Raw genomic sequence first — 27027 nt, 5'->3', positions numbered from 1 at the left:
ATAAGCTGCTTCGGGCAGCTTGCTTAACCTTCTGATTGCTCTCCTCTGCAATGTGGGGATGGGTAGCGATAACGATACCTTTCTTACAAAATTGGTATGAAGCAGTGGTTCTCAAATTGTGTTCCCTGGACCAGCAGTATCGGCTTGTACCGGGAACTGAATCAAAATGCAAATTCTCAGGCTCCACTCCAGATGTACCAAATCAAAAACTGTGGTTTCTGTGTCTTCAGGAAGACTTGCAGGGGATTCCGATGCAAGTTGGAGTTTGAGAAACACTGGAGTTTATTTGAAGTATTAAAACCGCGCCTGGTACACAGTAAGCGGTATATTAATGAATATTTTTAAATGAGTGCAATAGGATGTTGCCAAGCTATACGAAATTTAAGTTAGGCCAGAAGAAATGTGGCCAAAAGAAATGTGCCCATGTTCCTCCAGCTAGGAAGTCCCTTCTTCCTCCCGTGTCCAAAAACTTTAACGTGGCTTGCCAAACCCTTCGTGATGGGGCTCCCCTTCCTTTCCTGCTGTGCCCATTCTCCGTGTATGCCACATCTCCATCCTCCCCAGTTTGCAAAGGGAACTGCTTCTGCACACCTCCAAGACTTTGCCATTCCTGCTGCATGCAAATGTCATTCACCCCTTTTCTCCACTTTCCACACTTGGAATCTCGTGAATTCCTTCTTATGCTTCAAAACCTAACAGCACTGTCCAGCCTCCTCTGTGGTGGCCCTGCCCCCGCCCATTCAGAGCCACGGATTCTCGGGGCCCATACCTCTTTGCAAATTCCACCTACGGCATGTATCATTGGGTGTTGTAATTGTTTACTTTTCTATTTTCCGTTGTTGAATCTTTAGCTCCTAGAAGGAAAGGATTTTATTTCATTCAAATTTCTATTCCTGCCACTTGGCCCAAGTGGGACATTTCAAGTGGGTGATCCAAGGGCTCACGCCACAGACGTGGGATATATTTTCTTACAAAGGTCTTTTAAGAATTTGAATTAATGTGTGAGGCACCTGGGTGGCTCAATCAGTTAAGTGGCCAACTCTTGGGAGGGAGGCAAACCATGAGAGACTCTTGAATGCCGAGAACAAACTGAGTGCAGATGGGGTGGGGGGAGGGGGAGGGGGGTGATGGGCATGGAGGAGGGCACTTGTGGGGATGAGCACTGGGTGTTATATGGAAACCAACTTGACAATAAACTATTAAAAAAAAAGTGTCCAACTCTTGACTTCAGCTCAGATAATGATCTCACTATGGGATCAAGCCTCACCATCAGGCTCTGTGCTGACAGCACAGCTGCCCCCCCCAAATAATTTGAATCAGTTGTGAACATTTAAACTTGGGAGACTTAATTTTTATGTTGACCACTTTATTGAGGTCTAATCTGCACATCATAAAGTTCACTCAGACTACACGGTAAATTCAATGATTTTTAGTAAATTTATAAAATTATGCAGCCATCACCTTAACCCACTTCTCAAATATTCCCATCTCTCCCCCAAAGTCTTCTCATTTGCATATACAGTCAGTCACACTCCAATTTCGAGTCCGCAGTAACCAGTAATTTGTCTTCTATGTCTGTAGATTTGCCTTTCTAGAAATGTTATATAAATGGAATAATACAATGTGTAGCCTTTGGTGTCTGCTCCTTTCACTTAGCATAAGGTTTATCCATGTTGTAGTTCATGTAATTGTGTCAGTTCATTCCTTTTTATTGCTGAATACTATTCCATCATACAGATAAACTATATTTATTTCCAAACTTTTGCTATTGTGGATAATGCTGCTACGCATAATTATATAAACCCTACATGGGGAGATGTTTTCATTTCTCTAGGGTGTATTGCTGGGTGAAATTGTTGGGTCATGTCATAACTCTTTAACACTTTAAAGAACTGACAAATTATTTTCTAAAGTGACTTACTATTTTATATTCTCATCAGGAATATATGAGGGTTCTAGTTTCTCCACATGCTTGGCGACACTTGGCATTATTTAACTCTTAGGTTATTACTATTATAATGAAAGTGCAGAAGTATCTCACTCTGATTTTAATTTGCATTTCTCTGGTAACTAATGATGTTGATCATCTTTTTGTGCACTTTTCAGCCATTCATATATCTTTTTTTTTAATTTTTTACTGTTTATTTACTTTTGAGAGAGAGAGAGACAGAGCATGAGCCAAGGAGGGTCAGAGAGAGAGGGAGACACAGAATCTGAAGCAGGCTCCAGGCTCTGAGCTGTCAGCACAGAGCCCAATGCAGGGCTGGGACCCACGAACCGTGAGATCATGCCCTGAGCCAAAGTCTCAACCCACTGAGCCACCCAGATGCCCCCATATATCTTTGTTAGTGAAAGATCTATTCAAATTTTTTGCCCATTTTTAATTGGGTTGTCTTCATGAGTTATAGGATTTTTTTTTATATTTCAGATACAACTCTTTGATTAGATATGCGACTTGCAAATATTTCCTCCCAGGCTGTGGCTTGTCTTTTCATATTTTTAATGATACTTAGATGTGCCACAGCAATTTATCAAATTTTTCTTTCATGAATCTTGTTTTTGGGTATATCTAAGAAATTTTTGCCTAAGCCAAAGTCAAAGACGTTTGCTGTGTTTTCAAGTTTATAGCTTTAGTTTGACATGTTAGTCTATTATCCAATTTGACTTATTTTTATACATGGTATAAAGTAAGGATCTATGTATTTTAATCAATTAATTTGTTTTTGGGATTTTTTGCATATGGGTAGTCAGTTACCCCTGAACCATTTGTAAGAGTATCATTTTCCAATTGAATTGCCTTGACACCTTCATTGAAAATCAATTTACCATAAATATAAGCATTTTCTGGACTTCCTATTCATTTCCATTGGTCTACGTGTCTGTCTTTACATTACTGTGACATAGTAATATATTGACTATTGGGTTTTTTTTTTTTTAAGTTTGTTTATTTATTTAGAGAGAGAAAGAATCTGAAGCAGGCTCTGTTCTGCTAGTTCAGAGTCCGATGTGGTGCTCAAGCTTACAAATCCCATGAGATCATGACCTGAGCCAAAATCAAGAGTTAGATGCTTAAACGACTGAGCCACCTAGGCGCCCCTATGTTATAGTAAGTTTTGAAAATGGGGCAGACTAAGGACTCCAACTATATTGTTCTTTTCCAAATTGTTTTTGTTATTTGAGGTACCTTGCATTTCCATGTAAGCGTTAGGATCATCTTGTCAATTTCTACCAAAAGAATTTTTTTTTGAGGATGGGATTTTTATTGGAGTTGAGTTATATATATGGATCAATTTTGGGAGAATTGCCACCTTAGCAGTAATGAATCTTAACAATTCATGAACATGGTATATCTCCCCATTTATTTAGATCTTTTAAAATTTCTGTCAGCAGTGTTTTGTAGTTTACGCATCTTTTGTTACCTTTATTTCTAAGTATTTTCATTCTTAGTGCTATTATGAATTGTATTATTTTCTTTATAGCTTGTTCATTATCAATATATAGAAATACTGATTTTTATATCCTGTGGCATTCTCGTTTATTAGTTCTGGGTGGTGTTTTCGGATTCACCAGTATTTTTCAGATACAGGATCATGTCATCTGCAAATACAAGTGGTTAGTTCCTTGGGGCACCTGACTGTCTCAGTCGGTGGAGCCTGCGGCTCTTGATCCCAGGTTTGTAAGTTTGAGCCCCGTGTTGGGTGTAGAGATTAAATACAAATATTTTTTTGTATTTTTTTTAAAAAAGAGGTGGTGAGAGTAGAGATTCTTGCTTTGTTCTCAAAAACATTTTTAGTCTTCTACTACTAAGTATGATATTTGCTATAGGTTTTTCTTAGGTGCTTTTTGATCTGTTTGAAGAAATTCCCTTACATTCAGAGTTTGCAAAGAGGTTCATCGTGAATGGGTGTTGAATTTTGTCAAATGCTTTTCTGCATGTGTTGATGTGACCATGTCGGTTTTGTCTATTATATTAATATAACATGTTATATTAATTTTCAGATGCCAAAACAACTTTGCATCCTAAGGTAAATTCTACCTGGTCATTGTCTCACGCCGCTGGATTTGATTTCCTTGTTTATGTTCATTGGGCAAATGTGATGACTTTGGCCTCAATGAGCTTGGACGTGGACTCTTTTCCAAAGCCTCTAGTTAGGAGCCTGGTCCAGCGAATGCCTTGATTTGAGCTGTGTAATACACTGAGCCAGAGAGCCCTGTTGAGGCTGCCTGGACCTCTGAGCTACGAGAATGGTGAGTTAACAAATACGTGTTGCTCGAGCTGCTAAGTTTGTGAAAATGTGTTACATGGCAATAGAAAACTAATATGACAGCTTTGTCCAATTCTGCTCTGCCATAGCTAGAAGTCCAGCCTCGTGGCAGAGTTAATTTTCAATAATAAAACCAAGATTTCTGACCCCTCTTGAAAAATGAGAAGATCTTGCAACTCGAGATTTGAATTTCTCACATGTCAAGCCACCTGCTAGAGCTGAGCGGCGGCTCTCCCCACCCTCATGGTTAGCCAGGGCCTTGGTCCTCCTTCACCTGCCCTTGTCCTGCACCCCAGGCCTACATCTCTAATTACAGGCCTGGCTGTGGGACATCTGAATCTGTAACACCTGATCAGCACATGCCCAACTTGCTGTGAGTGCTCAGTAAGTATTTGTTGAGTAAGTGAACCAAACCACAGAACCAGTGACTTGGGGGGGGGGGTACAGAAGAGTGCGTGAATGGACATTTGGGATGAGCAAGGCTGAGATGCATGCTGGGAGGAGTTCTGGGTGGGGGCGCACAGAGCCTGTCTGCCCAAAGGAGATTCCTTGGAAGTCCCGTGGATTTTCACATGTATCTCATTGGCCATGAGTGTGTCATATGACCAGCCCTAGTTACAAAGGAGGCTGGGAAGTGTGGTTTTTCAGCTCCTCACGTGCCACCCGCATACCCACAAGGAAATCAGGTTCTGACAGAAAGGAGAAAGGAGGATGGATATTGGGTTAGTGACTAGCAGTTTCAACACCTAGATATTGAAAAGAACAAAACCAGCATCCCAGAGGTCCTTGTGCCCTTTCCCTGTCGGGGTTTCCCCCCAGGGGTAACCACTCATGACCTCAGATAGTGTTGTCTCTTCTTCAACTTCCCTTAAAATGGACTCATATAGAGTGTCTTCTTTCGTGTCTGGCTTCGTTTGCTTGCAGCATGAATGGTAAAGACAAAATAAAACTAGTATCAGAACAACTCAGATTTTCTAACACAAGACTTATTAGCCTTGAAATCAGGATTGTCAGTGATGGAATTATCCACTTCCATTCCTTGAGTTAGTTATCACTAACTACCCATTTGCCCTTCAGCCATGGTCAGTCCAGAAAAATGACTAGTAGGAATAGTAACAATGTTCTTTCTCATGGAAGATAGTAAAAATATTTTTTATATTTTTAGTTTGTGAAACAGGCTTTATTTGAGAGAGAGAGAGAGAGAAAGATCATGTGATGGGGGAGGGGCAAAGGGAGAGAAAGAGAGAATCCCAAGCAGTCTCCACACTATCAGCACAGAACCCGTTGAGGGGCTCCATCTCACAAACCATGTGACGGGGACCTGAGTCGACACCAAGAGCCGGACGCTTAACTGCTGAGCCACCCAGGTGTCCCAGTAAAAAAAAATAAACACCCATAAAAGTATGGACAGAGAATGGATGGCCTAGTGCTGATGGGAGTAGGGTCTTAGGGTCCCTGCTAGACCAGGCCTCAGCCTTCAGTTGCTGGATTATAAGGAGGTCATGGGCAGGCGGGATGGGTTCCTCAGAGAGGAGCCAGGGTGGCCCGGCCACAGGACAGGGAGGCTCCAGGCAATGGCTGTGTGTCAGTCCATGCAGAATACACTCAGGGTTTTGGTGTCAGTCGAGTGCTGGCTGCTGTTAGCTCTGCTCTTTGCTTAACAGGGTGAAGGTTGAGTGGCCTCTGTGAAACTGTAGCCACGAGGTATTCTGGCATCGTATGGGTCATTGCCGCTCAAATGAGGTGTCTGTCTTGATGAAAGTAAGACTGCTCTGTCTCCTTGCAGAAGGGAAGAGGAGGGACCCTTGGAGCGCAGACCCTGCAATGGGAGTTGGCATCTCATAACTGAACAGGGCTGAGCCGAGCCACCAGGACATGGCTGTCCAGACAGCTGGTACTCTTTCCAGAGGGCAATCTTCTCAATAAAGCCCCACTCATTTCCAGCTCACGGTTATTTTCAGTTGTCCCACCTACTTCAAAACCAAGGAATATTAGACATTTCATAAGGATTAAAAACAAAAACCAGGATTGGGAATGTTGATTCAGGACTCAAGACCGCCCCCCAGATCTCATAGCCCTGTCTTCACTCCCAGCCCCCCACTCCCTTGCTTGGACCATGGAACCCGACAAAACTAAGGGCTCGCTTTCCCGGCCTCCCTTGCAAGTAGGGTGTCCATCCAATCCCATCTGGCCAATGAGATCGTAGTCAAATTCAGCTGGGTGGGAGTGGGGTGGGGTGGCGGTTTGGGGAAAGCTTTTGCTTCTCTGATACAGAGGGACAGCTGCAGCTGGCTCTGGTCTTCCCCTTTCTTCCTGCCCCAGCTGGGCATAATGCCCAGAACAGGAGCCGCCATCTTGCCACCAGGAAGGAGAGGCCAAGAGAATCACAGCAATGCTGGCTCTGGACCTCAGGAGCTGCTGAACAAATGCTAACAGCTGCCTGCTCCAGACATCGTGTTCTATGAAAAAATTGCAAACTCTCACTGTTCATTATGCTCCCTTAGAGCGGAAAGCCTTCCTGACCAATACAACTAGGGCACATTCCTTATTGTGGACAGGCAAGCAAACGGTAGTGGGGGTGGGTGCATAAGGATTTTCCAAGTCTGGTTAATTCATCAGAAAGAAGTTGAAGACACTTGTTCTCAAAAGCAAGGGAAGTATCGAGTCCTGCTGGGGTCAGGTCAGAACAACACAGAAGCAGACTAGGGGAGACCTCACTGGCCAAGGAGGGGGACAATTTGAGCCTTCGGAAACAATGTCTACAAAGGGCTAAATTGAGTTAAGAGTGGATCAAGGGAAATAACCAAACACTTATCTTGCCTTTTTCGGTATGAACTGTATTTCAGAGCAACCAAAGAGATAACAAGGAGTTCGTTATAGAAGAATTCCAGCTAATAAAGACAGAAGGAATGGTACGGCTAGAAAACGACCATGCTGGAGCACATGATGAACTGAAGAATTCAGGCAGCCACCGTCCATAAGTATTAGGTGAAAGGTTGACAGGGAACTTTGGATGGGCCATGCTGATAACGCCTGAACCCGCGGATCACTCTTTACATCTCTAAACGTGGGACAGTCAGACACCACGTACCTCGTGATGGAACACGTCAGAAAGTACACAGCATCTGTGAATCTAATCCAGCCTGGACGACATGAGGAGGAAACCGTCAGCCAAGTCCAGAAGGTAGGACATTACACAGGACAGTGACTCATTTCTCCCCTTCCTCAAGTAAACGGCATGAAAACAGGGAGGGGAGTAGATTACAGAGTAAAAGAGACTTAAGAGTTCTTTCAGTCAAACATGATGTTTGGATCCCAGTTTGAAGGAGACAACTATAAAAATATTGTTGGAGCTACTTAGGAATAATTTTATATGTTCTGGGTATTACCTCACATGATAATGGCATTATGGTTACGTGGTTTTTTTAATGTTTATTTTTGATAGAGAGACAGAGTGCGAGAAAGAGGAGTAGAGAGAAAGAGAGACACAGAATCTGAAGCAGGCTCGAACCCACAAACCATGAGATCATGACCTGAGCCGAAGCCGGACGCTTAACCGACTGAGCCACCCAGGGAGACACCCCTGTGGTTATGTTTTTGAAGAAGTTATTCTTTGATAGGTCTACCTCCTGAAATATTTAGGGATAAAATGAAATGATGCCTAGAATTTGCTTTCAACTATTGCAATAAAGCCAAACAAAAATTGTGTTTAGGTGGTGGGGTAGGTTATAGAGACAACTCAGGTGGCCTATAAAAGGGTACGTTGTATTTTGTTCTCCACTCTTATGTATGGTTGAACATTTCTGTAGAATTTTTTTTTAAAAAATTACTATTTTAATTTGATTTTCCTGCATTCTAGATGCTAATAGAATGAGAAAGCAGTTTAAAAAAAGAACAATCTTGGGGCACCTGGGTGGCTTAGTCGGTTAAGCGTCTGACTTTCGCTTAGGTCATGATCTCGCGGTTCGTGGGTTCGAGCCTCGCGTCGGGCTCTGTGCTGACTGCCAGCTCGGAGCCTGGAGCCTGTTTCAGAGTCTGTGTCTCCCTCTCTCTCTCTGACCCTCCCCTGCTCATGCTGTCTCTCTCTCCCTCTCTCTCCTAGAAATAAATAAAAATATTTTAAAAAATAAATAAAATAAAAATAAAAAAAGAACAATCCTGTCAAAGTCCCTAAATTCTGTTTCCTTTACTTCGTGATGTTATTTTCATAAGAGCCGAAATAAATGCTATAGTCGCAAAGCTAGGATATAAAACAGAGTCGTGTGATTGTACTTGAAGGCATAGGAGGTTAGGGGCACTTCAGAGCCATTCGTCCTGCCCAGCGTGCCCTCAGTGTCCTTGTCCATGTGTGGGCCACCCAGCTTGGTCCTCCGTTCTGTTCCCGCACGTGGCCAAGGGTATCTTGCGCTTTCCATTGACTTGTAATGTCTTGTCCATCCTCTTCGACCAGACCTGGAGCCACCCCCTCCTCAAATCTCAATCAAGGGCCAAAGATCAGTGCCACATCTGCTGTTTCCAATGTCCCCTCAACCCCCAACCTGCCGCAACAAATCCGTAGTTTCTCTGCAATGACACTCTTGCATCTTCCTAGAAGACATCACTCCAATTTGTTTTAAGCAAGCGAGATTATAAGTAATTGTGTTATATAAACGAGATTGCACTATTTTTTAAAACTAGTAACCAAACATGAAATCTTTAGCACTCATGTTTTCAGAGCTAGTAACTCTTCCTTTTTTCTCCTCTGGCCTCTAATTTGCTGACTCAAGGAAAGGAAACCAGAAAATACCTTTAATGTGTCTTGAATTCCGATCCCAAAGTCAGGGGTTCTGTGGTATACATAGCAATCTGCTCCTATCTGATATTAACCTTGGTTTTCTCTGAGCCTCGAGGACCACTCTGAGCCAGCCTTTGGTAGGTCATACTCAGGGAATACACTCAGCCCACCTTCAAATCCACCTGTCTTTTTTCTGATACCCCCCCAAAGTTGCAAATCACAGTGATAGAAAGGTAAATGGAATATCCATGTCCTATCCTCATTGCTTACTTCTATGTCCCTCAGGTCTTAGCTGCAACGTAAGTGGCCTCCTCTGTGTTCCCATAACACATTACAGGCCATGTGGCATGGACCTTCCAAAACATGATTGTGATAATCTCTTACCTTCACTCGAGATTATAAGCTCCTCCAAGATGGAGACCCAAAGCGCTTACATTGTATTCCCAGTGCTTTGCACATGGTAGCTATTCAATGACCATCTGTTTAGTAAATACGAGTAGTCAAATGAGTGGCTTTCAAGATTCGAGAGTTCAGAATTGAGACTCTAAATTTAGGGCATCCTACTTTTTAAGGTGTTCAATACCCTTTGTCCTCAAAGTTTAATTTAAAGGAATACTGTTGAAAGGGAAGGGACCTAGTCCTCAGAAAGCAGTTGAAAGACTGGATAGGAGAAGCGGGAAGCGTGCCCACCACACCTCCCTCTCTTTCTCTTCTGTGTCTCTCAAGCCACTCCTGGAATGGCCAGCCTGAGGTTTTGCTTGTCTTTATCCAGTCCTCTGTTCTGCCCCTTTGAGTGGAGGCGGGTTGGGGACATAGGTCATGGTGAAAGGAAGAAAGACTGCTGGCAAGAGCTGAGGCTTCCTTTAATGACACTTCACACACTCCCATACAGTGCCCAGGGCTTGACTCACCAGAGCTGACTACACTCTGGTGCCCAGTCAGCGCTGGGGCCCTCCCACGGGGGCGCCTTTGCCTGGACCTGATACTAATTAGTAGATCTCAGTCTGCAATGAGGATGGCTGTCGGTTATTCATGACAATCCCCAGGCTTCCTAAATAGTAAACTTGCAGTTATTCAAGGGCATGGAGCATTTGTGTGAGTTCAGAGCCAAGAGAAGGGCCAGAAATTACCATAATCGAAACCAAGAGTGAAGACAGGATGGCTTCTTTCATAATCAGTGAGCTAAATCTAAGCCTACGCCAAAGGAAATCAACCAAAATGGCCTAATTCAGATTTCAGGGGCTAATCATGGGTGTAAACTAGGGAGGGAAATCATTAGTCCCCAGTTGAGGTTTAATGAACACGAAATGCAGTGTCCCGAATGTCTACACACTCAGGACTGAATTGTTCACATCATTAATATTAACAACGGTATCTTTGCAGATTCACCCATCATTAGTTGTGGTAGGAAACTACCAGTTTTATTATCATAGTGATCATATAGTCAACACCTACAAAGGCCTGGCTTGGCTAAAAGACCATTTAAGCAAGGAAAAAGTCTAGGGAATGGCCTAAGGCCATGTTCAGGGCTCAGAGGCAGCCACCGCACCATCCTGAGCATTAGGAACATGCAAATTCTAAAGCTGTGTGTTTGTCCTTGAGGAGGTGACAGTTCATTGCTGTTAGAAGTGTCATCAAGCTTTAAGGGCCAGTGCATAGTGTAGACATGCAGGAGCATTGGTTTTAGAGACGGGGAAAAAAGAATATTTCCATAAGCAAATATGTATATTGCTTTTGACTGGTACAGTGTTTGTCCTTGCAAGGTTTTAATATCCACTGATACCTAAATTCCATAAGAGCAGGAACCTTATATATTTTTGTTTACCACTGTAGCTCTAGCATCCTGCACAAAGCACACACAAAGCTCAATAAATATTTGTCCACCGGACGAACCAATGGGTGTCCTGTTTCTTTCGGGGAGGAAGACTGAGAAGCAGAGAAGGGAACTGATTTATTTGAGTTGGTGGTCACCAGCTCAGCATTTGCCCTTGTAACTCATTACAGTTAGTTGCTCATAAAACAGAGCCAAACTTCTGTCCTGGTATTCCTTTAGTATCTTTCCAAAAGACAGGAAAATATAGAAACACAAATACATGACAGATACATGCAGAACTAGGGACTAGTCTTGTGTCTAGAAAGCGGTATCTACTATCCACTTTTCGCACAACTCTAGACATGAAGAAAGATCTTAGGAAGAGAAGCAGGGGCCAGAGCATGGGTGTCGATGTCTTCCAGCGTGGGATGGTCTCCAAGCCCCTGTGCGTTATACCGTGCGTTATACAGCTTTGATCTGGAGCCCCAGCGTTTGGCGGCTAATCTTCTTAAATTAGTAGAGGACGTAACAAGGAATTTATGTAGGTCAGAGAATATTTTGAAATTCCAAACAGGAGAGCTGCTAATGAATTTAGTTTAGGGTGTCTTGTCACCAGAAAAATGATAGACCTTTCCAAACACCTTTGGCTGTTTGCTCATCAGGAAAAGTCACACATTTTTTTCCCTCTGTAAAAAGTGTCAAGGAAAAAACACCAGGCGGACCACAGTCGCAGTCACACTCCTGAAGGCCTGAGGCCTGGGGCTGTTGTTAAAGTCAGCATCTATCATGACAACCCTAGAGACCTGTAAGAGAGCTCCGCCTCAGAAGGCACCCGGTGTCAGTGTCTTCCTGTCCCCAGTCAAGGAGATGGCCCAGGGCATAGAGTGAAATGCACAGGCCCATGGCACCAAAGCAAAGTTTGCCTAGGTTCCTTCTGTTTTTAACAGTGCTGATGAGGACGCCTTCCCAGATTTCTGTCTCTTCTGCGGCAGCTCGTAAGGAGTCTTTCACCAGCTTCCAGACAAAGCTCTGAATGGGTACTTTGACCCACTAGAGCGTCACCCACGTATTGGCTTTTCTGTGTGGGAAATTTCCTAATGGATTCATAGTAGTCAACTACGAATGTGCCTTTGAAGAAGCCTCCATCCGAGGAGGTGGGTGTAGATCCTGTGGGTCCTTTGCTTACCCAGAATCTGAACAGCCACCGAGGGAGTGCGGCCGACACTGGCCTGGAACCCGGCAAGGGCCGCTTAGTTACCTTCCAGGCTCGGTCAGGACTTCGGTCTGGCATTGGTGTTCTGGGAGTACCTGCCTCAAAGGGTCAGCGACTTGAGGATGAAATAAGGGAGCCCATGAAGAGTGCAGAGACGGTTCAGTACGCACCAGCTGTGCGAATCATAGGAAGGAACTGTGAGCATCCTTGGAGCATCTTTGTTCTGATGCTGTAACATAGTGTTCAGTTCCAGACTTCGTGTGAAATCAACCCCGAAACAAAGAGATTGACCTTGAAAGTGCAAAGCAGTTGAGGACTATAGCTATTTGGGTAATAGCATTCTAACATTTAAAATGCTCATTCAGGACACCTGGATGGTGTAATCAGTTACCCGTCTGACTTCGGCTCAGCTCATGATCTTGTGGTCCGTGGGTTCGAGCCCCATACCAGGCTCTGTGTTGACTCAGAGCCTGGAGCCTGCTTTGGATTCTGTGTCGCTCTTTCTCTCTCTGCCCCTCCCCCACTTATGCTCTGTCTCTCTCTTTCTCCCCTTCAAAAATAAATAAACATTAATAAAATAAAATAAAATACTCATCCCTCAGGGTTCCTGGGTGTCTCAGTTGATTAAGCCTCTGACTCTTAAGCTCAGGGTCCTAAGTTGAAGCCCTGCGTTGGGCTCCAGTGCTTTAAAATAATAAAATGCCCATTCCTCCATTACCAACAGCTTTCCAGCCTTTTGTTATTTCTACCCCAAAGAAACCCACACACTCTGGTGCAGGAGGTATGTTCAAGAATGTTCACCGTAGCATTGCCAGAAAACTGTAAATAACCCAACTGTCCACTAATGGCTTTAAAAAATACACAAGGGAATAGTTTGTGGTCCTTGTCCAAGGCGGCCCTCTGCTCTCTAATATAGAAAGTTCCTCCAAACGTACTGCTGAGTATGAAAAAGAGAGCAGCAGAATGACCCAAAAGATACCATTTGTGTAAAATCCCAAACCAGAGAATCATATGTAGTTTCTCTAGGAATGTATACACGTGTGTGAATACAATTACATTGTTCTGGGAACAGGACAGCCACAGGGTGTGATGGCTGAAGAGGGCAGCCCCCTCCCTGAGGGCCTAATTTGCTACAATGTATTTCGTGTATAAAGTAAAAAGTCATCGCATACAATAAAGAATAACCTATATTTGATACCTAATGCCTATAGCAATGTATACTAATTTAAAATTAATATAATTAAAATTGTTATCGAAAGTTTGTTAAAATTTACTTACTATTAAAATCATAGCGATTTGTGATTTGTATTTATACAGCTTATAATTTGTAAAGAAAAAGCAAAAGAATCGCATCAGGGTGTCAAACGTGCAGATTCCTGGGTCTCGCCCCAGAAGTTCTAATTCCTCTAGGTTTGGGATGTGACCTAGGAGGTTGTATTTCTGGCATGGGCGATTCTGCTGCTGTTGACGGGCCCAAGCCCATTTTTGGAGACTGTTGCATTTAAAAGTTTCTTCTCTCATCTTAAGGCGCGTACAAATCGCTCAAGGGTCTGTGGAAGCACAGTTCTGTGGCTGAAGGTGCGGGTGGTCCTAGCTTCCTGTGTCTTTAACACCCTGATGATGTCTGTCTTTGGGCCCTGCTGTGTAGCTGGACTTGGGTCATGTTTGGAAATGGGTAGAATGTCGGTGGGAGCAGGAAGGACCTTAGAAAAAGAGGGGTAGATGTATCGGTGTAGAAGGAAGGAAGCAAGGGCGACTTGTCTGACAGCAAGAGACCCTGGGGGCAGGGGGGCTTCATGCCAGGCTGAGGACTGGCGCTTGGTCCACCGCAACTTCTGGTAGCTTTAGGGAGGGGCCCTGTGTCCTAACAGCAAGGAGAGGGGACAATAAACATGGGGTAGGTGTCTGGGAGGTGTCTGAGAAGTAGCCCGTGACCCAGGGATGGCCTGGAACCGGCAAGCCAGGCCACACTGCCCCAAGCAGGGGGAGGTCATCCGGGCCCCTGTGCTGGGACAGAGGGATGATCCCAGATGACAGGGGCTCCAGAGCTGCTGATACTCCACAGGGGAGAGAGGCTGCTTTCGGCAGTTATCGGACCAGCAGAGAATATTCCGAGAAACAACACTGGGGGCACTTTTCACAGTCTTCTTCGTATGAAATGATGCTTCTTCCAACTTGGGAGAAGAAAGCTATAATGGATCAGGACTCAGGCCAGCTCGTACAATCTTCGGGAGGTCTGGAAGAAACTGTTAACGATTATGGTCACGACAAGGATGTAGGATGGGCTAAGGCGAGGGCAGAGCGCTGCAAAACGCCCGCACTCCTGGGTCATGTTTGGTGCTTACTTTGGATATCTGACAATGAAGAGTAGCCTCTCTGCTTCACGGTGCAGAAGGGGATAGAGTTACCGACTTTTTTTCCAAACTCATGTCTAGAATGATGTCAGATAAGGGGCCCCTGGGTGGTTCTGTCGGTTAAGGGTCTGACTTCGGCTCAGGTCACGTTCTCACGGTTCTTGGGTTCAAGCCCCGCATTGGGCTCTGTGCTCACAGCTCAGAGCTTGGAGCCTGTTTCAGATTCTGTGTCTCCCTCTCTCTCTGACCCTCTTCTGCTCATGCTGTCTCTCTCTCTCTCTCTCAGAAATAAATAAAACATTAAAAAAGAAAATTTTAGAATGATGTCAGAGCAGCAGGCTCATTAGCACCCGTTTTGCTTCTGTGGCTTCTGAGGCCCCTCCCACTCCCCAAGGAGGAAGCTAGGGTTGAACCGTGGCATAAAGCTGGCCCCGGGAGCCAGTGGCACCTCCCCAGTCCCACCTGACTCCCCTGCCACACACAGCGTGACCATGATAGAAGGTCTCCATGGGGCCGGGGGGACGCAGCACTACACCCTCAGAGCCTCTACCTGATCTGGTCTGGCAGCCGCACCTTTGAGCACCGTCCCTTGGAGATTACCCCACAATCCGCTCTAACTGCATCCGCAGGAGATACGAGCAGCCGCCTACATTCACACGTCAGGGCCCAGCTCTGATGGCAGCTTTGGGCATCAGGTTTGCATCTGAATGGTTATGTGCGCAACTGAGAATCCGGTTTTCTTGTAGCAAGATGATGGATTGTTATATCTTTTACCCTTTGATCTTAATGGTGCCACTGTGTGGCAAAGGGCAGAAATGGGGATAATATCATACTGTGGTCACTCAGAGAGCCAGGAAGGAGTCTGCAACCCTTCATTCCTCCCTCCCTTCCTTCCTCTTCACTTCCCTTCCTCTGTTCATTCGTTCAACAAATATTTCTTGAATATCAGACACTGTGCTGTGCAGTGCTGGGGACACATCTGCGAACCAGACAGGCACTGTGCTTGCCCTCATGGAGCCCGCCACATAGCGAAGAAGAGGGCCTTTCTTCAGATGACCCCACCAGGAACGACACAACCATAGCTCTGACATGTGCTGTATGGTAAGATACGCGGGTGCAGGAGGCCTCATCTGGGCCCAAAGGAGAGTTTTTGCAGGGAAGCGACATTTAAACTAAGTAGGGGCTATTCAGACAAGGCAAAAAGAGAAGTCCAGGCAGGGGACACAGCTTGGGCAAAGGCCCTGAGGTTGGCAAGAGTGCTGGCGTGGTACCTTGTGCAAAGGAAAAGGCCCTTCGTGAAATGTGCCGAAGGGACGAATTATCTTTTTGGTTCACGGTGTAGGGGAAGGGATGTTTACTGAAAAGAAGAGAAACCCAATCAATAATACTCACCAATAGCACACCAAAGTCCCGCCTGGTCTTTAGTTTCCCAATCCCTATCAAAACAATTCCTCAGCATCGCCAGGAGTCTGCAGGTAGCCTGCCACCTCTCCGTCAGTGCGCGAGGTGGCCCAGCACGTGGTTACTGGCCATTCCGTCACGCTTGTTGGAGTGGATGGTGCGCTGCTCTTCCGGCATGGTCCAAACCCCCGTCATTGTCACTTCCGCCTTCCTCTGGTGCCAGGTGGGTCCTCGTCTGCTGCCTGGGGTGTGTGGGGGGCCGGGGTGTCCTCTGCTTGGGCTTCAACCTCAGCTTTGTGCGTCATGAGAGCCCAGCCCCGTCCCCCATTGAGTCTCATCACAGAAGAACACATTCTTGCCTCCTGCGGGCTCTGCAGACTTGCGAGTTATCAGCGTGACTGCAACCTAGTGTCCCTTGGTAGCAACTACCAAGAGACAGCCAGCTCTCAGCAAACCAGGGCTTCACATGTTTGACTGGAGGCCGGAGAGCCCATCTTGTAGCTCTGGCAAGCCAGTGGGCAGAAACGACGAGCGTGACCTCCATCCGCCCTGGCATCACCGCGCCCCTTATGTTCTCTGGAAGGATGGCCAGGCAGTGAGAGGAGGACCTTCCCTTTTGACTCCCCTAACTCCCGAGGCCACACACAAAGAGAAGTCCCAAGAGAGCGATACGAGACAGCCTGAACTATGACATATGTCCACGACAATGATGTTATTTCTTCAGCCATCATCTGACAACTGCTTGATATGAGCCAACTTCTGTGCTAGACACTGGGGACCCAAAGGTGAATTCGACGTGGGACCTTCCCTCCAGGAGTCTGTCTGTACTCACAAAGGGAGGCAGATGGAAAACACATCAGCACTGTGAGTGTGGAAGGGCCTGCAGCATGTCTGGACTGACCCATAAAGGGAGGAGAGGTGGTTGATTCTGCACGGGGAGGGAGGGGATGGTTGATAAAGCTTGATAGTAGAGCCAACACCAAAGCTGTGTGCTGAAGGAGCCTTGTTTGGCCGGCAGGCAGCTTGCAGGCGTGTTTGGGCAAGAGATGAGAACATTCCAGGCAGAGAGAACAGCAGATGCCAATGCATGGAGGTGTGAAGTGGGCACAAGGTTTAGGGAGTTGTAAGTCATTTGCTATGGCTGGAATTCCCAGTTTGAATGAATGCTGGCAAAAAAAAAAAAAAAATTAAGTTGCTCAAATAGGGCTAGGACATGCCTGCCTGGCACTTGGGATTTCATTCTCCAGACCTGCACTGTTTCATATGTAGCCCGTAGCCATAGGTGGCAACTTCAGTTTCAATTAATTGAAATAAAATACAACTGAAAATTCAGTTCACCAGACACACTACCCACATTTAAAGTGCTCAGTGGCCACATGTGGTTAAGGTCACAGTATCGGACAGCACAGATGTAGAACATTCCCGTCATCATAGAACACAGAACGAACGTCTTGCTGAACAGCGTTGCTCAAAGCTACAGGAATCACAGGAGGATTTTAGGCAAGTGAATGATAGCATCAGATTTCACAGAGCTCTCCCCAGGGCCAGTGAAGACGGATCAGAAGGGGGCATGACAGAAGGCTAGAGACGAGTTAGAGGACTGTTGCACCAGTCCAGCCAACAAGCTGCTGTCACACGACAGGAATTATCCCCTTTTGCCTGGAACTTGTCCTTACCCAAAGCTGAGTGGAGACTTATTCAGGGTGACTAATGTTTCACCCAAGCCCTGATGTCTCCCACCCCAGCTTGAGAAATAGGGGTCCCCAAAGGATCGTAGCAAGCTGGGCAGTGATAATGGATGGATCTCATTTCATCTCCAATAGGTCCTGAGGCTTGTTGTATCAGGCAAGGGAATGTCTGCAGACACAAGGAGCCCCAAGCTAGGAGTCACCTGCCCAAGACCCTCCTCACACCAAACAGATGAAGAAGACTCAAGTTTTGCCACCAGGAAGTCAGGCTGGATGTTCAACTGAAAGCCCAGTTGCCCATTATCCTTAACACTGGAGCAGCCACAAGTTGGGAGGCTGAGAAAGCAGGAATGCCTGGTGAACCCTGCTAAATACACAGTGGGCTCCAGTCAGTTTCCCTGGCTGTTTGCAATTGCAGACATGGAATATGGGAATGTTGACACCCCGTCGCTTTGAGTATAATTAATGACAATGTGTCCAATGAGCCATCGACTCGGAGCACCTGACAGATTGCACTTGAGGCTTCTGCATTCTGGGGGTGTGGACATCCCAGCATGAACAGCTCTGGAATGTGTGACCATCACCCTTGTGTTCCTGGCCGAGTCAGAAGATCTGGGGGGTCAGAAGGCTTGGTCCTGGTCTTGCCAGTAAGCTAACAACAGTCTGTTAAGAATACTTCTCCCATCAACCTGCAGCCCTGGTGTTTAAGCCAAGCCCAGTCCTCAAGGTATTAGTTCACTTAATCCCCATAGCAACTCATGAAGCCGGTGCTATTATTTCTCATAACTGACATATGAGGAAACTGAGGCATAGAGTTTAAACCACTTGCCCATACTTACATAGCTACCAGTATCCAACCCCAGCCCCCTGGTTCCAATGCCCACGTATTGTGCATTACTGAGAAGCACATGCAGAGTGCAGGCCAGAGCCCCGTGCAAGCCTTCATCGCCAGACAAGTGTGAGTGCTAGGATCCCCTGGAGATGGTGATTCCATGGATGGCCTGAGTTCTTTGGGGAGGGGTTGGCTCTAGCATCCCAAGCACACACCAAGTCCTTAGGACTACCCCCAAGCAGACTCCTCTCCTGACTCCTGGCTCCTCCCATTTCCTCCGTGGCCACATCACAAGCCACCACAGCACCTTCTGCGGAGAGACACCTCTTTAAGAGGTGATTGTAGCACACGGCATGCTGGCACAGAGATAGCAGTGCACACCTGCAGGCCCTCCTGGGGCTGGGCTGAGCAAAGCCTGCCTCCCACGCAGCTCCTACTGCAGTGAGCCGGGCCCACCCATTTCCTCACTGCCAGCTTCAATGGGCCAGCATGGGTGTGTCTGAGGATAGTGCTGATTGCTGAATATACTACACAGAGGGGCAGTTGCTGCAAAGGACAAAGTACATTGGTGAAAGACATCACTAAGCTCTGGCCTGGGGGTCAAGGTAGTGATTTGAGACCTCAGCAGCTGCAGAGCTTTGTCTGTTGTTATTGTTCTATTGGGTGAAGCCAGAAACCTATATAAGAGTTTAAGTGTAATGGGAAAATCCAGGGATATCTCTCTGGCTTCGGGTATAGCTTGATCTAGGGGCTACATGAATATCATTAGGACTTGTTTTGCCTTGGTTTCATAGTTCTGCCATCCATTTCTGGCTCTATTTTTGAGCTCTGTGTCGCGACTGTCTCTATATTAAAGGCTGGATGGCTTTAGGATGACTAAGTTCAGGGTTTCACTCAGTGAGAAAGAATAAAAAACTCTTCCAGTGACTTTCAAAAATTCCCAAGATTCACCCTGATTGGACTGGTTTCAGGTGTGTGTCTGTCCTTGAACCAATCATTGTTGCCAGGGGCATGAGCTCCACTACTGAAGAATGAAGACAGGACAGATCCCCAAACAAAAATCAACGGTCTTACTAGACAAAAAGGAACTGATGCTTAGTAGTCAAACCACACATGTCCAAAACAGGTAGATAAGGAAATTCTCCTCAATGAGACCTGGACAAATAATGTGATATTTGCATGGCAACAGGGCAAGACAGTGGCAGAGGGGGTAGTGTCTTAAGCCTATCTTTAAGATCTACTCTGTACATGTGACCTGATCTAACTCTGGGTGTCCCAGTTGTGGCTAAAATGTCAATGGGAAACCCAGATAGAGGCTTCGCAATGCTGGATACATGCAGAAACTATCCTCATGGACCCTCCTACTTTATGGCAAGGCTGTTGCCTATCCATTCACTAACCTCAATTTCACATCCCCTTAGCGTTTGCCTTGCCTCTGCTAGATTATAGAAAGAGCCCTCTGGCTTTCACCCTGTTCTTCCTCCATAGCCCTTGCTGCCCACCTCAGGGAGTAACATTTCCCCATCACACCTCTTCAACACAGAGCACCCTCAAGAATGACCCTGCTGGGGGTACCTGGGCAGCTCAGTCAGTTAGGCATCTGACTTTAGCTCCGGTAATGATCACACGGTTCATGAATTCAAGCACCACATCGGGCTCTCTACTGTCAGCATGGAACCCGCTTTGGATCCTCTGTCCACCCCCCGCCCCTCCCCCACTTGTGCTTTGTCCTCTCTCTCTCTCTCAAAAATAAATAAACATTAAAAATTAAAAAAAAAAATGGTCCTGCATGACTAATTCAAAATGCCAAAAGGGAAAAATCCACAGTCAAGAATACTCTATCTAGCGTGGCTATCATTCAAAATAGGAGAGATAAAGAGTTTCTCAGACAAACAAAAACTAAAGAAGTTCATGACCACTAAACCAGCCCTACAAGATTAAAATGGACTCTTTGAGTGGAAAAGAAAGACCTTAAGTAAGAGTATGAAAAGTAGGAAACACAAAAGCAGTAAAAAATAAATATTTCTCTTTTGTTAAGTTTATTTTTTTATTTTGAGTGAGAGAGAGACTGAAAGAGAGAGCAGGGAAGGGGCAGAAAGAAGTGAGAGAGAATTCTAAGCAGGCTCTGCAACGTCAATGTGAACCCTGATTTGGGGCTCAAATTCATGAACCTGTGAGATCATGACTTGAGCTGAAATTAAGAGTTGAATGCTTAATCAACTGAGCCACCCAGGTGCCCCCAAAATAAATATTTCTTTAAAAAAATCAGTCAAGGGATTCACAAAATAAAAGGATTTAAAGTATGACACATATACCTAAAACATGGGAGGGGGAACAGTGAAGAATGAGTTCAAACTCAAGTAGTCATCAACTAAATATAGACTGCTATTTGCAAAAGATGTTATATACAAACCTAATGGTCACCACAAATCAAAAACCAGTAATAGATATACAAAGAATAAAGAGATAAGACTCTGAGTATATCACTAAAGAAAAGCAGCAAACCAAAAAAGAGAGAGAGAAGAAAGGATCAGAGAAAAACTACAAAAACAACCATAAACAAGTAACAAAGTGGCAATAAATACACACTGTCAATAATTACCTTGAATGTAAGTGGACTAAATACTCCAATGAAAAGAAATAGGGGAACAGAATGGATTAAAAAAAAAGATTCATTTCAGGCCTAAAGATACCTGCAGATTGAAACTGAGGAGATGGAGAAACATTTGTCATGTAAATGGATGTCAAAAGAAAGCCAGAGTTGCAATACTTATATTAGACAAAGTAGATTTTATTTTGTTTTATTTTTCAGACAAAATAGATTTTAAAATGAAGACTGTAAAAGGAGACAAAGAAGGGTACTATATAATAATAAAAGGGACAACCCAACAAGAAGATGTAACTATTGTAAATATTTATTCACCCAACACAGGAGAACTCTAATACATAAAACAGTTAATAAGAAACAAATAAACTAATTGATAGTAATATAATACTAGTAGGGGACTTTAGCATCCCATTCACATGAATGGACAAATCATGCAAACAGAAAATCAACAAAGAAACAGTAGCTTTGAATGACACACTGGAACAGATGGATTTAACAGATATATTCAGAACATTCTATCCTAAAACAGCAGAATACACATTCTTCTTAAGTACACATGGAACATTCTTCAGAATAGATCACATATTAGGCTACAAAACAAGCCTCAACAAATTAAAAAAGATTGAAGTCATATCATTCATCTTTTCTGACCACAATGCTATGAAACTAGAAATCAATCACAAGAAAAAATCTGGAAAGAACACAAATACTGGAGGTTAAATAACATGCTACTGAAGAATGAATGGGTCAACCAGGTAATTAAAGAAAAAATTAAAAAAAACACATGGAAACAAATAAAAATGAAAACACAATGGTTCAAAACCTTTGGAATGCAGCAAAAGTGGTCATAAGAGGGAAGTTTATAGCAATACAGGCTTACCTTAAGAAGCAAGAAAAATCATAAATAAACAACCTAACACCTAAAGGAACTAGAAAAAGGACAACAAACAAAACTCAAAACTAGCAGAAAGAAGGAAATAATAAAGATTATACCAGAAACAAATGATATAGAAACTAAAGATCAATAGAACAGATCAATAAAACCAGGAGCCGGTTCTTTGAAAAGATCAACAAAATTGATAAACATCTACCTAGAGTCATCATAAGAAAGAGAGGGGGAGAGAGAAAGGATTCAAAATTCAAATAAACAAAATCACAAATGAAAGAGGAGAAATAACAACCAACACCACAGAAATATCAACAATTGTAAGAGAGTATTATGAAACACTATATGCCAACAAGTGAGACAACCTAGAAGAAATGGACAAATTCCTAGAAACGTATAACCTACCAAAACTGAAGTAGGAAGAAATAGAAAATTTGAACAGATTGATTACCAGCAAGGAAGTTGAATCAGTAATCAAAAAACTGTCTAAACAAACAAAAGTCCAGGACCAGATGACTTCACAGATTAATTTTACTGAACATTTAAAGAAGAGTTTATACCTCTCCATCTCAAACTATTCCAAAAAATAGAAGAGGAAAATCTTCCAAATTCATTTTATGAAACCATTATTAACCTGATACCAAAACCAGATAAAGACTCCACTAAAAAAAGAGAGCTACAAACAAACATCTCTGATGAACATAGATATAAAAATCCTCAACAACATACTAGCAGACTGAATCCAAAAATATATTTTAAAAATCATTCACCACGATCAAGTAGGATTTACTCCTGGGATGCAAGGGTGGTTCAATATTCACAAATCAATCAACATGACACATCACATCAGTAAAAGAAAGAATAAAAACCACATGACCATTTCAGCAGATGCAGAAAAGACATTGACAAACTACAACCTCCATTCATGATAAACACCCTCCACAAAGTAGGTTTAGAGAGAATGTACCTCAACATAATAAAAGCCATATATGAAAAACCCACACCAAACATCATACTCAATGAAGAAAAACTGAGAACGTTACTCCTAAGGTCAGGAACATGACAGGGATGTCCACTTTCACCACTGTTGTTCAACATAATACTGGAAGTCCTAGCCACAACACTAGACAACATAAAGAAATAAAAGACACACCAACTGGTAAGGAAGAAGTCAAACTTTTGCCATTTGCAAATGACATGATTCTATACATAGAAAACCCTGAAGACTCCATCAAAGAACTACTAGAACTGATAAATGAATTCAGTAAAGTAACAGAATAAAAAAAATCCATGTGCAGGGGCGCCTGGGTGGCTCAGTTGGTTAAGCATCCGACTTCGGCTCAGGTCATGATCTCACAGTCCATGGGTTCGAGCCCTGCATCAGGCTCTGTGCTGACAGCTCAGAGCCTGGAGCCTGCTTTGGATTCTGTGTCTCCCTCTCTCTGCCCTTTCCCTGCTCATGTTCTGTCTCTCTCTGTCTCTCAAAAATAAATAAACATTTTTAAAAAATCAATGTGCAGAAATCTATTGTATTTCTATACATTAATAATGAAGCAGCAGAGAGAGAGAAATTAAGAAAACAATCCTATTAACAATTGCACCAAAAACAATAAGATACTTAGGAATAAACCTAACCAAAGAAGTGAAAGACCTGTACTGTGAAAACTATACAACACTGATGAAAGAAATTGAATATGACACAAAGAAATGGAAAAACATTCTATGCTCATGGATTGGAAGAACAAATATTGTTAAAATGTCTATACTACCCAGAGTAATCTACACACTTAATATAATCCCTATCAAAATACCAACAGTATTTTCCACAGAACTAGAACAAACAATCCTAAAATTTATATGGAACCACAAAACACCCCAAATGGCCAAAGCAATTTTGAAAAAACAAAGCAAAGCTGGAGGCATCACAATCCCAGAATTAAAGTAATATTACAAAGTTGTAGTGACCACAACAGTATGGTACTGGCACAAAAATAGACACATAGATCAATAGAACAGAATAGAAAACCCAGAAATAAACCCACAATTATATGGTCAATTAATATTCAACAAAGCAGGAGAGAATATCCAATGGGAAAAAGATAGTCCCTTCAACAAATGGTTTTGGGAAAACTGGTCAGCTTCATAAGAAAGAATGAAACTGGACCACTTTCTTACACCTTACACAAAAATAAATTCAAAATGGATTCAAGTCCAAAGTGTGAGACTTGAAACCATAAAAATCCTATAAGACATCATAGGCAGTAATGTCCCTGAAAGCAGATGTAGCAACATTTTTCTAGATTTGTCTCCTGAGACAAAGGAAGCAAAAGCAAATATAAACTATTAAGACTACATCAAAATAAAAAGCTTATTCTTATTTCCTCTGCAGAGTGAAGGAAATGATCAACAAAACTAAAAGGCAGCCTACGGAATGATAGAAAATATTTGCAAATGACATATCTAATAAAGGGTTAGTATCCAAAATCTACAAAGAACTTATACAACTCAACACCCCAAAAATGAATAATCCAATTAAAAATGCACAGAATATATGAATAGACATTCTTCAAAGACATCTAGATAGCCACCAGGCATATGAAAAGATGCTCAACATCATTCATCATCAGGGAAATGCAAGTCAAAATTTCAGTGAGATATTATCTCACACCTGTCAGAATGGGTAAAATTAAAACAAAACAGGAAACAAGTGTTGGCAAGGATGTGGAGGAAAAGGAACACTCATGCACTGTGAATAGGAATGCAAACTGGTGCAGCCACTGTGAATAACTATATGGAGATTCCTTAAAAAATTAAACCTAGAAGTACACTCTGATGTAATAATCACCACTGGGTATTTACCAAACAAACACAAAAACAGTAATTCAAAGAGATACATGCACCTCTATGTTTATAGCAGCATCATTTACAATAACCAAATTATGGAAACAGCCCACGTGTCCATCAATAGATGAATGGATAAAGAAGATGTTGTATGCATATATAGCATATATATGGAATATTATTCAGCCATAAAAAGAATGAAATCTTGTCATTTGCAATGACATGGAGGAGCTAGAGATTATAGTGCTAATTGAAATAAGTCAGTCAGAGAACAATAAATACCATATGTTCTCACTCCTATGTGGAATTTAAGAAACAAAACAAACAGCCAAAGGGAAAAGGAGAGAAAGACACACCAAGAAACACTCTTAACTCTAGAGAACAAACCGATGGTTACCAGAGGGCAGGTGGGAACGGGTGACATAGTTGTTGGGGATTAAGGAGTGTCCCCTGTTGTGATGAGCACCGGGTGATGTATGGATCTGTTGAATCACTAGGTTGACCACCTGAGGCTAGTATTACACTGTATATTAACAATGCTGGAATTTAAAAATACATACATAAAAAAAAAAAAACACAAATAACCAATGGTCCTGCTGGCCTCCACAGGCCTCTCCCCACCCACGTCTGCATCCAGCCTAAGGGGAGACCAATTAATTCCCCACATTCCAAAACGTCATGACCTGAGGTAACACCATCAAATAAATTGCTCCTTTAAGAATAAGGAGCCATGTAAAATGGGGAAATGTGGTTCGTTCCATTTCTAAGACTGCTCAAGGCTCTACAGACAGCATCCTCCATTGGCGGTGCCCTCTGCCAGAGCATTCTTCAGCTGCCCGCTCCCCTTGGCTGGGCCAACTTGTACTAATCCGCATATCACAGCTCAGTGCTCACCTCCCCCCAGAAAGTCTTTCCATTCACCCTCTGAAGGAGTGCCTCAGTTTCCTTGTGGACAATTCCCCATCATATATGGTCTTGTTAGGAAAGCAACTGCAGTGAGCCCTACCTCCCACGAGTGTGAGTGGCTCATCCTTACTGTGACCATCCCTACACAGTCAGGGACGAACGTGGGGCCACGCTTGGCCACCATGATGCTTTCTCCTAGAACACGCCAGATGGAAGAAATGGCTGAAGCTCTTTTGTCCCATTAGCACTGACTACATCCTTCTTCTATGAAACCGTTCTGGTAGTTCCTTCCTTTAGCCCCTCCTATCTGAGCTGCCTTCTTTCCTACCTGTTTCCAGGGCACTTCTGTAAACTTGAGATTCTGTGGCTCATTATCCTTTCAATAAAGTCAGTTTTGCTGCTTTTAGACAAAATCTGTTTCTGTTGCCTGCAATCAAGGTCCTTGACCGACACATCTTCTTTCCTTCAATTGCTCTCCTCTGTGTCCCCAACATCCCCCCTGGTCCCCAGCACAGAGGAGGCACCAAATAGTTGTTGCGTGAAGGCCTTATGAACTGGCTCCAGTGGGCCCACCCCTTGTTCCAGGCCTCCATCAGCTAGCACCCCGGACTCAGACCACAGTGCAGCCAACTCGGTCACGTGGCAGAGCTTGGGCCCCCTACCTCCTTGTCCCCTGCTCGCTGCAGTAAGGACTTTGCCCTCCTCCTGAACAACGCTACTCCCCAGCCAGAGGCAGAAGCTGTCTTCCCTTTGGGTCAGAACCTGTAAGACCGGTACCTTTCAGAGCTTCTGCTCAGCCAACTCTCCTGGTCTTCAAATTCCCCTTCCTTGTCATTTAATTGAAGAACGCATTGGGTGCTATTGACTGGTCTCTCTCCTGGTCTTCAAATTCTCCTTCTTTGTCATTTAATTGAAGAACGCATTGGGTGTTATTGACTGGTCTCTCTCCTGGTCTTCACATTCCCCTTCCTTGTCATTTAATTGAAGAACGCATTGGGTGCTATTGACATTGGATGGTATTACAATAATCTTAACGTCCTATGGTTTAGTAAATAACCAAGGCCCCCATTTTTGTTTTTGTTTTTCACTCTACTGTGATTTAGGGTTTGGTCACAGTAAACAGCTAAATTGCAGCAGAAAATGATGTGAACCTTCTAGTTACCTGCAGAGAAAGAGATAAACTCACCTGGAATATAGACTTCATTCTAGGCCCAGCAAAACTTTTGAAATTATTTTGACTTTCCAAAAGGAGATCTGGATGGCCATTAAATGCAGGCCCGTCACTTCATTTGGAGGTAAGGAGCATGTATATTTTTTGTTTTTAAATTCAATATATTTGAATCATAGTAATGCAAGCTCATGGTAATGAATTAAAGAGAACAGAGAAGCTGATGGTGAAAAGCAAGTCTCCTACCCCAGTTCCAACCCCTCTCGGTAATTTCTCCT

At 43.7% G+C, this 27027-nt stretch overlaps 1 long non-coding RNA gene across 3 annotated transcripts; it reads left to right on the top strand.

Annotated features, from left to right (window-relative positions):
* The first annotated feature begins 209 nt into the window (after nucleotides 1-209).
* Nucleotides 210-7697, top strand: LOC120246272. 3 transcript variants are annotated; one of them, XR_005531997.1, is made up of 6 exons: nucleotides 210-316; nucleotides 4000-4025; nucleotides 4143-4248; nucleotides 4582-4649; nucleotides 6052-6159; nucleotides 6588-7697. It is a non-coding gene; the product is annotated as an uncharacterized LOC120246272 (long non-coding RNA). The 3 variants fall into 3 exon arrangements; XR_005531998.1 differs by having other exon boundaries at nucleotides 4000-4248; nucleotides 7112-7697; XR_005531996.1 differs by having other exon boundaries at nucleotides 4000-4248.
* Nucleotides 7698-27027: the final 19330 nt, after the last annotated feature.

The sequence above is a fragment of the Hyaena hyaena genome, unplaced genomic scaffold, assembly GCF_003009895.1.
Source record: "Hyaena hyaena isolate Hyena2069 unplaced genomic scaffold, ASM300989v1 scaffold_459, whole genome shotgun sequence".
Taxonomy (NCBI): domain Eukaryota; kingdom Metazoa; phylum Chordata; class Mammalia; order Carnivora; family Hyaenidae; genus Hyaena; species Hyaena hyaena.
The sequence above is the reverse complement of the archived record's forward strand: the minus strand, read 5'-3'. Positions and strand labels throughout refer to the sequence as shown.